This window comes from Apodemus sylvaticus, chromosome 1 (assembly GCF_947179515.1).
Source record: "Apodemus sylvaticus chromosome 1, mApoSyl1.1, whole genome shotgun sequence".
NCBI classification, from domain to species: domain Eukaryota; kingdom Metazoa; phylum Chordata; class Mammalia; order Rodentia; family Muridae; genus Apodemus; species Apodemus sylvaticus.
Window position 1 is genome coordinate 157,801,816 of NC_067472.1, and position 12,150 is coordinate 157,813,965.

The 12,150-nt window shown below is 37.2% G+C and overlaps 1 protein-coding gene across 1 annotated transcript in view; it reads right to left on the reverse strand.

Moving 5' to 3' along the window:
• Luzp2 (leucine zipper protein 2) overlaps positions 1–12,150 on the reverse strand; it is a 408,694-nt gene that overhangs the window by 98,652 nt on the left and 297,892 nt on the right. The gene's annotated exons all lie outside the window — the stretch shown is intronic.

Genomic DNA, 12,150 nt, shown 5'->3' on the forward strand with positions numbered 1-12,150 from the left:
GGAAGGAGAAAACTGACTCATAAAAGTGGTCTTCTGATCGCCACAGGAATACCACGACACATGTACACTGGTGCATGTTTTCATGCATGCACGAATGTGTGTGAACACACACACTTAGTGGGCATACATAAAAATGTAAAGAAAAACTTAAAGCCTTTCCCTTTACTTATTGTTCTTTATTTTTACATGTAGTTTTATAAAATAATCTCTGCTTTACATCAGCGTTCCATGGTATCTTCTGCAAGCATCTCTTCTATGGCACCTGCATAAGAGGCAACTTATTCTCTATTACAGTAAAGCCACATACTCAACAGAGTATCTACATTACCTCCGAAGACAAGTTTTAGAATATTATAACTTATGAATGGACATCATATATAAAGTTTATTCATGTTTAAAAGGTAGTTCTGATTCTAGACCTCAGACTTGATTAATCTGTTTACCTCATAAGTCTTCAAACATTGGCAGACACTGATATGTAAATATTTGTTTCTCCGACTCTTCCTTGTCATATGAGAACAACCAGAGTTGTATGTCACTGGTTGTGATATGGACTGAGCACAGGGCTGGGTATGCTAGTGGGCTCCTGTACCACTGAGATATAGGCCTCACAACTATTCACTTCCATCTGAAATGTGCAGAGAAATCTTTACAAAAATGAAATATTATTACTTGCCCTCCTAAAATTTAATCCTATTGTCTCTCTTCCTTTGAGACTCCATTTGATAGTTCATTAAAAAGCTAGTTCCAGTTCCTTTCTCATGTTCTTATCTTCGCATTCCTCACTACAAAACCAAAATATAAGACAAGACTCTCACTGTTTTCCACTGAAAATCTCACATAGATTAGAAACTGTAAACATGGCAGCTTTCAAAGCACAGAGATTGTAATACTTTCATATTAATCTTTATTTTTCCTTAATGAGCATTTCTGCTATAGTCAAGTTGTCTTAGAGTATTAACTGCCATTTTGTACCCTGTGTCTACACTCATTTAAATTTCTGTTAGTGTTTAGGAAATTTTCTGCTTTATACAAGGTGAGAGAAACCTTCATTCCAGCTGCTTGTACCAAAAGGCAAGAAGAGAGAAGGAGAGAGTGAGATAGATTAGGAAGGTGGAGAGAGATGGAGAGACAGAGAGAGAGAGGGGTAAGAGGGAGGGAGGGAATGAGAGAGAGAGAGAGAGAGAGAGAGAGAGAGAGAGAGAGAGAGAGAGAGAGAGAGGAGTGAGAGAGAGAGAGAGAATACATACAAGATAATCTTTTTATTTAAAATTTTTTGGTTTTGATTCTGCAATTTGTTTTGATTCTGGAGTAACTACAGAAATGAGAAAAAGAAAAAGGAAACATTGCCATGTAGAGAAACAGGAAAGCAACCTAGAGGGAGACAAATGATATGGTCTGGGCAATGGGAAAATTGGGGCTTTAATTAGGGATGGGGAGGGAGGAGGGTAAAATAAAAGTAAGGCTTTTTGAAAAGTCTTAAGATGTCATACTATTACCTATTTACCTAAAAATGTTTACATGTAAGTCTGTGTATAAAGCTGCATATATAGTTTAAATAGAATGCTCTCATCTATGATGACAATACCCCCTTCAACAGTAAAATATCATCTAACAAAAATATCATCACCATGCTAGGATACAGATCTGTATGTAGTTCCTTTATTAAGCACAAACTCTGTCCCAGATGTATCCATTTTACAGGAAAACTGTCGGTATGAGATGAAGCCTAGAAGGACTGTTTTCCAGGGCAAAACAAGGCCAACAGAACAGGGAAGTGTAGAAGAAAGTGCTCAAATAACAGAGGTAAAATATATTATTTGCAGGGAAGTACAAAACAAAATTTGAAATTAGTGTTTCAAAAATACTGCTTGAACAATCTCCCTACTATTTCTGTCAGGGAAAGAGGCCAACTCATTGTAGATCTTCACTTTTCCTTTCTTCTTTTTCAAAATCAGTCCTCCAATCTCATCCCCTGTGCTGCTGCAGACCACCTGCTGAACACCCTACATGTTCTCATCTATGTCTCTATTAGATCACACAAATATTTTCCTCTTAACTACCCTCCCCCAACACATTGCTTTACTTGTACCCCCAACTCCAACAGGTAGTCCATGGAAAGTCACAGGACACCCTGAACAGGGAAGCAGGTTGGCTGACTGCAGATCTTCATCTTTCCCTCATGGTCAATTCCCAGTCTCATCACAGATCAATAGCAGACCCTCTGCTCTGGCCTCTCCCAACTATCTATCTCCATTCCCAGAGGGCAAAGCAGATCCTGATAGTAACTTCTACTTTCCTGTCTCTTGTTGCTCTATCCTGACAGAACTCTCTCACCCATTCAAGCTAAAATCCATTTCTATGTATTAGCTTCTAATACCCAGGAACACATTTCCCCAGGACTCCTAGTTATTTCACCTATCAGGATTCCAAATTTTCTACTAGGCAGCACCAAACTCTCCTAAAACCAGAGAGAGAAAAAGAAACCAAGGTACAAAACACCCATCCAACAACAAGACTAGATATCAGCATCTAGAATTAGAGAATTATTTACCAATGAAAAAACACAATACCAGTCAGGATAATATGACCTCATTAGATTCCAACAACCTATGTAGTCCCAGGATATTCTAACATGGCTGAAGGACAAAAACAGACAACAAAACAATCAAACAACCCCACACCCAAAACTAAAACACCTTAAAATAGTCTTTATGAGATAAAGTTTCTTAAAGAAAAAAAAATGAATAAAACTTTTTTAAGTGATTTTGGCATTTATTTTTAAGTTCTAAAAAGTTTCCTTTGAAAGCTGTCTAAGAAAAAGGAAAAAGGGCTTCTAAGAAAGAGGGGAAAAGCAGTTAATGGAATCCTGGTTAAGGAAAAAAGAACCTTTATGAAAGGAAATGAATCAAACAGTTCAAGAACTGAAAACAAAAAATGGAACCAATACATTAGGCAAAATTGGGACAGAGGACTTTAGGAACTCAAACAGAAACCTCAGAGACAAGGCTTAACAAGAGAATGCAAGAGATGGAAAAGAGGATCTCAGGCATTGATTGCACAAAGAAGAAATGCATAACTCAGGCAGAGAAATATGGTACAATATCCTACCACAAAATGCCCAAGAAACTTGGGACACCATATAAAAGACCAAGTCTAAAAATAATGAGAAGAGAAGAAGAAGAAAAAACTCAGGTCAAATCTCAGTAAATATTCTCAATATAATTATAGAAGAAATATTTCTGGTTCGGGGCAGTGGCAGCAGCAGCGGCAGCTGGACCAGCAGAAGGGCCATCAGCAGTGGAATCAAGATGACAGGGTACAAGCAGGCCTTGCACCCACTACCACTGACCTTTGCTAGCCAGCCCGGCTGCAAGCAGTGGCAGATTTACAGCACCTTTCACCCCACAGAAGCGAATTCAGAACTCTGCCTCCTGCCAGTCAGGTACGAGAGTCTCTCTGCCATCTTGGATCTGGGGTGCCAGAGAAATCAGACTGAGGTGCACAAACATAACCCAAGGCAAACATCACGGGGGGTGGGGGGTGTCTATACCGACGGGCATTGGCCTGCACCCAGGCCCAGGGCTGTTTGGGGGCCATTGGTGTGCAAACCCGGCCAGGAGGTTGTTTGCCCGCGTGCTCAGCCATTTTGTCTATGGGAAGCCAGAGAGTTCTAGCAGGCAAAGTCAGCTAACAGGCATAGCTCGAGGCTAACATCACTTTAGACCAATTGGACTTGACTGATATTTATAGAACATTTCACCCTGAAACAAAAGAATATACCTTCTTCTCAGCACCTCATGGTACCTTCTCCAAAATCGACCATATAATTGGTCACAAGACAGACCTCAACAAATATAAAATGTTCAAACTAATCCCATGCCTCCTATTGGATCACTATGGAGTAAGAGTGGTCTTCAATGGCAACAAAAACAACAGAAAACCCACATACACATGGAGGCTAAACAATAATCTACTCAATGACACCTTGGCCAAAGAAGAAATAAAGAAATAAATCAGAGACTTTTTAGAATTTAATGAAAATGAAGGCACAACATGCCCAAATATTTGGGACACAATGAAAGCAGTGCTAAGAGGAAAACTCATAGCCCTGAGTGCCTCCAAAAAGAAAATGGAGAGTGCATACACTAGCAGCTTAACGATACACCTGAAAACCCTGGAACAAAAAGAAGCCAATTCACCCAGGGGGAGTAGAAGACAGGAAATCATCAAACTTAGGGCTGAAATCAGTCAAGTGGAAACAAAGAGAACCATATAAAGAATCAACGAATCCAGAAGCTGTTTTTTTTGAGAAAATCAACAAGATAGATAAACCTTTAGCCAGACTGACCAAAGGGCAGAGAGAAAGTATCCAAATTAACAAAATTAGAAATGAAAAGGGGGATATAACAACAGAAACTGAGGAAATTCAAAAAACATCAGATCCTACTACAAAAGCCTATACTCGACAAAACTGGAGAATCTGGAGGAAATGGACAATTTCCTAGACAGATACCAAATACCAAAATTAAATCAGGACCAAATAGATCATCTAAACAGTCCCATAAACCCTAAAGAAATAGAAGGGGTCATAGAAAGCCTTCCAATCAAAAAAATCACAGGACCAGATGGCTTCAGTACAGAACTCTATCAGACCTTCATAGAAGAGCTAACACCAATACTCTTCAAACTATTCCACAAAATAGAAACAGAAAGAACACTACCCAGTTCCTTCTATGAAGCCACAATTACGCTGATACCAAAACCACACAAAGATCCAACAAAGAAAGAGAACTTCAGACCAATTTCCCTTATGAACATCGATGCAAAAATACTCAATAAAATTCTTGCCAACCGAATCCAAGAACACATAAAAATGATAATCCACCATGATCAAGTAGGCTTTATTCCAGGGATGCAGGGTTGGTTCAATATACGGAAATCCATCAATGTAATCCACTACATAAACAAACTCAAAGAAGAAAATCACATGGTCATTTCATTGGATGCTGAAAAAGCATTTGACAAAATTCAGTATCCTTTCATGCTTAAAGTCTTAGAAAGAACAGGAATTCAAAGGCCCATACCTAAACATAGTAAAAGCAATATACAGCAAACCGGTAGCCAGCATCAAACTAAATGGAGAGAAACTTGAAGCAATCCCACTAAAATCAGGGACTAGACAGGGCTGCCCGCTTTCTCCTTATCTTTTCAATATTGTACTTGAGGTACTAGCTCGGGCAATTAGACAACATCAGGAGGTCAAAGGGATACAAATTGGAAAGGAAGAAGTCAAACTATCATTATTTGCAGATGATATGATAGTCTACCTAAGTGACCCAAAAAACTCCACTAGAGAACTCCTACAGCTGAGAAACAACTTCAGCAAAGTGGCAGGTTATAAAATCAACTCAAGCAAATCAGTAGCTTTCCTATACTCAAAGGATAAGCAGGCTGAGAAAGAAATTAGGGAAATGACCCCCTTCACAATAGCCACAAACAGTATAAAGTACCTTGGGTGATTCTCACCAAACATGTGAAAGATCTGTATGACAAGAAGTTCAAGACTCTGATGGAGAAAATAGAAGAAGACCTCAAAAAATGGAAAAACCTCCCATGCTCATGGATCGGCAGGATTAATATAGTTAAAATGGCCATTTTGCCAAAAGCAACATAAAGATTCAATGCAATACCAATCAAAATCCCAACTCAGTTCTTCATAGAGTTAGAAAGAGAAATTCTCAAATACATGGAATTCTCAAATTCTCTGGAATAACAAAAAACCCAGGATAACTAAACCTATTCTCAACAATAAAAGAAATTCTGGGGGAATCAGTATCCCTGACCTCAAGCAATATTACCGAGCAATAGTGTTAAAAACTGCATGGTATTGCAGTGACAGGTAGGCGGATCAATGGAACAGGATTGAAGATCCAGAAATGAACCCACACACCTATGGCCACTTGATCCTCGACAAAGGGTCTGAAAACATCCAATGGAAAAAAGATAGCCTTTTCAACAAATGGTTCTGGTTCAACTGGAGGTCAGCATGCAGAAGAATACGAATTGATACATCCTTGTCTCATTGTACTAAGCTCAACTCCAAATGGATCAAGGACCTCCACATAAAGCCAGACACTGTGAAGCTAATAGAAAAGAAAGTGGGGAAGACCCTTGAGGACATTGGTACAGGGGGAAAGTTCCTGAACAGAACATCAATAGCTTATGCTCTAAGATCAAGAATTGACAAATGGGACCTCATTAAATTACAAAGTTTCTGTAAAGCAAAGGGCCCCATCAAAAGGACAAATTGGCAACCAACAAATTGGGAAAAGATCTTCACCAACCCTACATTAGATAGAGAACTAATATCCAATATATATGAAGAACTCAAGAAGTTAGACCCCAGAAAACCAAATAACCCTATTAAAAATGGGGTACAGATTTAAACAAAGAATTCTCACCTGAAGAACTTCGGCTGGTGGAGAAACATCTTAAAAAATGCTCAACTTCACTAGTCATCAGGGAAATGCAAATCAAAACAACCCTGAGATTTCACCTTACACCAGTCAGAATGGCTAAGATTAAAAACTCAGGGAACAGCAGGTGTTGGCGAGGATGTGGAGAAAGGAACACTCCTCCACTGCTGGTAGGGTTGTAAATTGGTATGACCACTCTGGTAATCAGTCTGGTGGTTCCCCAGAAAACTGGGCATGTCACTCCCAAAAGATCCGGCTATACCACTCCTGGGCATATACCCAGAGGCTTCCCCAGCATGTAATAAGGATATATGTTCCACTATGTTCATAGCAGCCCTATTTATAATAGCTAGAAGCTGGAAAGAACCCAGGTATCCCTCAACAGAAGAATGGATGCAAAAAATGTTGTATATATACACAATGGAGTACTATTCAGTGATTAGAAACAATGAATTCATGAAATTCTTATGCAAATGGATGGAGCTGGAGAACATCATACTAAGTGAGGTAACCCAGTCTCAAAAGATGAATCATGGTATGCACTCACTAATAAGTGGATATTAGCCTGGAAAACTGGAATACCCAAAACATAATCCACACATCAAATGAGGTACAAGAAGAATGGAGGAGTGGCCCCTGGTTCTGCAAAGACTCAGTGTAGCAGTATAAGGCAAAAGCAGAAGAGGGAAGTGGGAAGGGGTGGGTGGGAGAACAGGGGGAGGGAAGGGGGCTTATTTGACTTTTGGGGAGTGGGGGACCAGAAAAGGGGAAATCATTTGAAATGTAAATAAAAAATATATCGAATTAAAAAAAAAAGAAATATTTCTTAGCCAAAAGAAGGAGCTGCCTATAAAGTACAAGAAGAGTACAAAACACCAAATAGACTTGACCAGAATAGATAATTCCCTGGGGACATAATCAAAAGACTAAATATACGGGACAAAGAAAGAGTACTAAAAGCTAAAAGAGAAAAAGGAACAAGTTACATAATAAAGGCAGACATATTAGCGTCACACGTGACTTCTAAAGGAGACCTAAACCCTTAAGGGACTGGACAGATGTCCTGTAGAGTTGAAGAGGCCATGGATGCTAGGCCAGACTACTGTGTGTAGCAAAATTTTCTATCACCATTGATGAAGAAAATAAGACATTCCATTAAAAATTTAAATATATTTACCTTCAAATCCAGCCTAAAAAGGCACTAAGGAAAATTCTCATCTAAAAAGATTAACTATATTCAAGCAAATCCAGGGAATAAATAATGCAGACCAACAAATCAAAAGAGGAAACAAAGTTTTTTTCCACAGGAATCATCCCTGAGTCTTTCACGTGCATGTCAGAGCAGGGCCCAGCCCCAGCAGTGGTCAGTCAAGACAAAGATATTGTTTTCGCGTTTTTATGCTCAAGTTTTCACGAATAAGTTCATTCTTAGTTATTTAGTGCATTTGTCTTCCCGACTCTTTTTTCAGTCTTGGAAAGAGAGACATGAATTGTGCCTTAAATGTTCTTAAATTGCCCATGTTCCTAATTAGGGAAGACAATGGATACAAGGACAAATGATGAAAGAGAAATGTTCACTTTATAGGCACTAACAGAGGATAATTTAGATCCACAACTCATTTTCTGGATGTATACTCTCATTGTTTGTATGAAAATTCATATATTATATTAAAGAAAATATACAAAATTCTGCCCTAAATTTTAAAAAATGACAATAATCCACACACATGTGTGAATACATATATGTATATATTCAAGTGCTTGTATAAGATTACATGGAAATGACACAACCTGTAAGGTAACATAATGATAACTAAAAATGCAAAAATAATGGTATCCATATTTTGAATTTGAATGGACAAAACTTATATGTTTGAACTTAAATCTAAAAGGCAATAAACTTTTCATGTTTGTATGATGAGATTATGGTCTGTTTCTAGGGTATATATTGTTTTTCTAATGGAATTTATTTTTTCACTGTGATTTTTCAGATCCAAATATTATCGAAGTGAAAAATGTCCATATGAGAAGCAACATGTGTTAAGTTGTAAATAGTCTGTGCACACTTGTAAGTGCATGGGTATAAAGGTTCTGAAGTTTGTTGGCTCTTACATCACAGAATGGTTTTTGCTGGATTGTTTGCTTTTGTTTCTTGTGGGGTTTTTTTTTAGCTGTGGTTTTTGTTATTCATGCTGTTTATATTCAGTTCTATACTCTTACTTTTAATTAAAGTTGAATAGATGAGCTGATATTTCAAAGATTCCAGTGCCAAAAAATGTATAATGCAGCATTCATTTTCAATGGATGTGAATCAATAACATTTGTGAATGGGTGGAAGAACAGAAGGAGAATTCTCAATGAAGACTATGTATTATAAGGGCAAACCTGAATATCCATTTCCATAAGTAGCATGTCTGTCCTGTTTCTTCATCTGATCATAGTTGAGCATCTTAAATACAGACTTTCTAATCAGCATTTCTATGATCTTTTTTTGCTGTGATGGTTCTTGGAAATATAAAGGAAGTAATAATGTAAATATTTGATAAACTGGGTAATAAACATGCTCTCAGTATCTTGAGACATGGAAACCATGATGGGCAAATGTGTTATTCAGTGATCAGAAATTACCACCAGTGCCAAGGAACATGGATTGTTGATATTTCATCTGTACCCACTGCCAGTTCCTGGCATGTGTTTTAAGTTCAAAAGTTGAGATTCTTTACCAATTATCTACCATAGGCTGGCTTAGCAGCATTGTATAGGCCCTCAACAATGTCAGCTGTATTAATGAATTTTGTACAGATTATGACTTCAATCTGATGATCCTGTAAATAAAAAAATGATGTTCCTAGAGGTATTGTACTGAAGCTATTGTACTGTACTGTACTGAAGTAAAAGATAGACACTGTGAACTGTTGATTTCAATATTAACTCAACTGGGTAGCATTCAGAAGTAAATTGGCTTAAGGACAAAAACATCCTTATACTTTTGGCAACCCACCTTCTACTTACATCTGAACTATTTAGGAATGATGTTTAATACCACTCATTGCCACTGTTTGAAGCACGAGTCCAAATACAGTATAGTATAGGCAAATACTTTTTTATTACATTTCAAATGTTATCCTTTTAATTATTATTTCATGCCTATGGGTGTATTGTCTACATGTGTATAGGGGCACCACATGAATTCCATGCCCTATAGACCAGAAAATGGTGTTTGGTCCTCTATACTTTGTTCTATAGAAGGTTGTTAATCACTGTCTGAATGCTGTGAATTTAACCTCAGTGTCCCTCATGAATCACTATGTGTAAGCCACTGTATATAAGCTACTGAGTCATCTTTCCAGCCCTACAAGCAAATCTGTTTAATAAACACATCCTTTCAATCTGGGTTTCATATTTGATGGCAATCTTTCAACATAGCTCATAAAGTAGCTTAAAGGAATGGAATCTCTTGGCTTGCAAATCAGAAATAAGACCACAAAGACAGTAACTTTTATCTAGATGTACGGAAAAACAACAATATCAACAAAACAGCAGATTACTATGCTGAGTCTTCATTTTGCAGAATATTTCTAGATAATTCAGCTGTTAATCAGATATTAATAATGATTAAATGATTCACACATAAAATTATAGGGAGGAGTTTGTATATAATATATGGAAATCCTGTGATGTTGAACAAAATAGGCTTGAGTATGATGGGAAGAATCACCTACAATTAGAGATGGTGGCAACCAGCGAAAGGCAATGAATCACCTACAATTAGAGATGGTGGCAACCAGCGAAAGGCAATGAATCTGCACACTTAATTACAAGGTGGAATGATGAGTCCTCAGTGACTTTTCATGATGAAAATTAGATGCTAACCAAACATAATATCATCAAATAAAACTTCATGTAAATGTATTTATCACATTTCTTTTTCAATTAAAATGAAACATACCACTGTGGCCAGGATGTTGAAAATATGCAGAATTGTACATTAATTTCTCCTAAGTGCAATTAAATCTAAACTAAGGAAAAACACCTGCAGTGCTTTATTCAAAATAAACCCAGACATTGCTGTGTCTCGTCGTGGAAAGTGTCTTCTATTTTTGAACCTCTTAACTCTGGTTGTACAGAGGCAACTTTAATGGACTTCTTTAGGCTCATATTTCTTTCTGCTAGAATGTTTTACTTTTTTTAATTGGCCATGAAATGGGTTTGGTCTTCCAAATATGTCATGTGGTAAATGGAAAGCACATTGTAGGAGCCACAGGATTTGCGTGGATATGTGGACACAGATACTCTGCTCCACCAAGCCTGGCAAAGGCAACATTTTAAAAATCCCATGTCTGCCTCAGATCAGGCTTCTAGAAAAATCATGACATAGACAAGGCAGCTTACAAATAACAGACATGGATTTCTTTTATTGTTTTAGAGCTTGGAACATTTTTAGTGACTGCACACCTGATGAGTAGCCCTTTGGTGATAGACCTGCTCTGATGATCTATTTCCATCCTTAGCATCCTGAGGGACCCATTCTCTCTTGACATTGATGAATCAGTGATTAAGTTTCAACTTATGAAATAAGTGCCAGTTCCATACCCTATTGAAATCTTATGAAATCCTTGGTGTTCTAGGGTTTGATCTAAGCCTATTTCAGAAATCCATTCATGTATATGTTTATATATACTGGTGTTTGTGAAGCCATCTGGGTGTCTTTTACATTAATAATTTTTAATCTCTGCCATCCTACTCACCAGAAAGTTGCAAAGAAAGGACAAAAGAAAAACAAATGGCCCATTTTTTATTAAAAATATTACTATAAAGTTCCTTTGATTTAAAGTAAATGGGTAAATAAAGTGGAGTAAATTAACTCACATCTAAAAGATCTCAGCTGCATATAAGCCATAGGAAATAATATGCAGGATATTTTTAAAAATGTATTTCTAGTTCACGAGAAGGAGTAGGTGACTTCAGGGAATTGTAGAATTATTCCAGGTTAACAATGAAGAAAAATAACACCCAAATTAAACTACCTGGGATACAAAATACAAAACCAGAGCTCTATACACTTAAAATGTGTTGGTTGGAACAGAATAAAAAAATACTTTTTCAAAGAAAATGTGATATGTAGCAAGAAAGATTCTTAAAAGGAATACAACTATAACAATTAAAATTACATGAATAATTTCAAACTCCTCTGTTTGAATATAATAGTGTGGTTTTGTCTTTGTGTACACTAATTGCTATTTTAAAAGTTGTAATATTGCAGACTGATTTATACTTAAGAAAATCTGACATCAATTTTATTCAATAATATATAATTAAGGCTATCACCACTTGGCTACATCATCTCCAGAGCAGTCCAGGGACCTCACCAACTTGAATTCTAAACTGTGTACAGATGTATCACTATTTTTAGAAGTATGCAAAATTTTCTTGTTGCAGTTACTTTAGGAGTAGTGTGTGCTGAACTTTGTTTCATTTCAGATCAGAGGAGAGTTTTAAGGTGATAGGATTTAGCTTTAGCATCAATGGCATTCTTACAGATATGTTCACCCAGAAGCCCTCAGTGTATACATGTGTGAAGTAATGAGAATTTCAAGGCCATCTTTGGAAGTGTCTGTACTCCAGAACTGCTCTGGCTTTGTAAGAATCTTACAAAGGCTCTCCTCTTAAA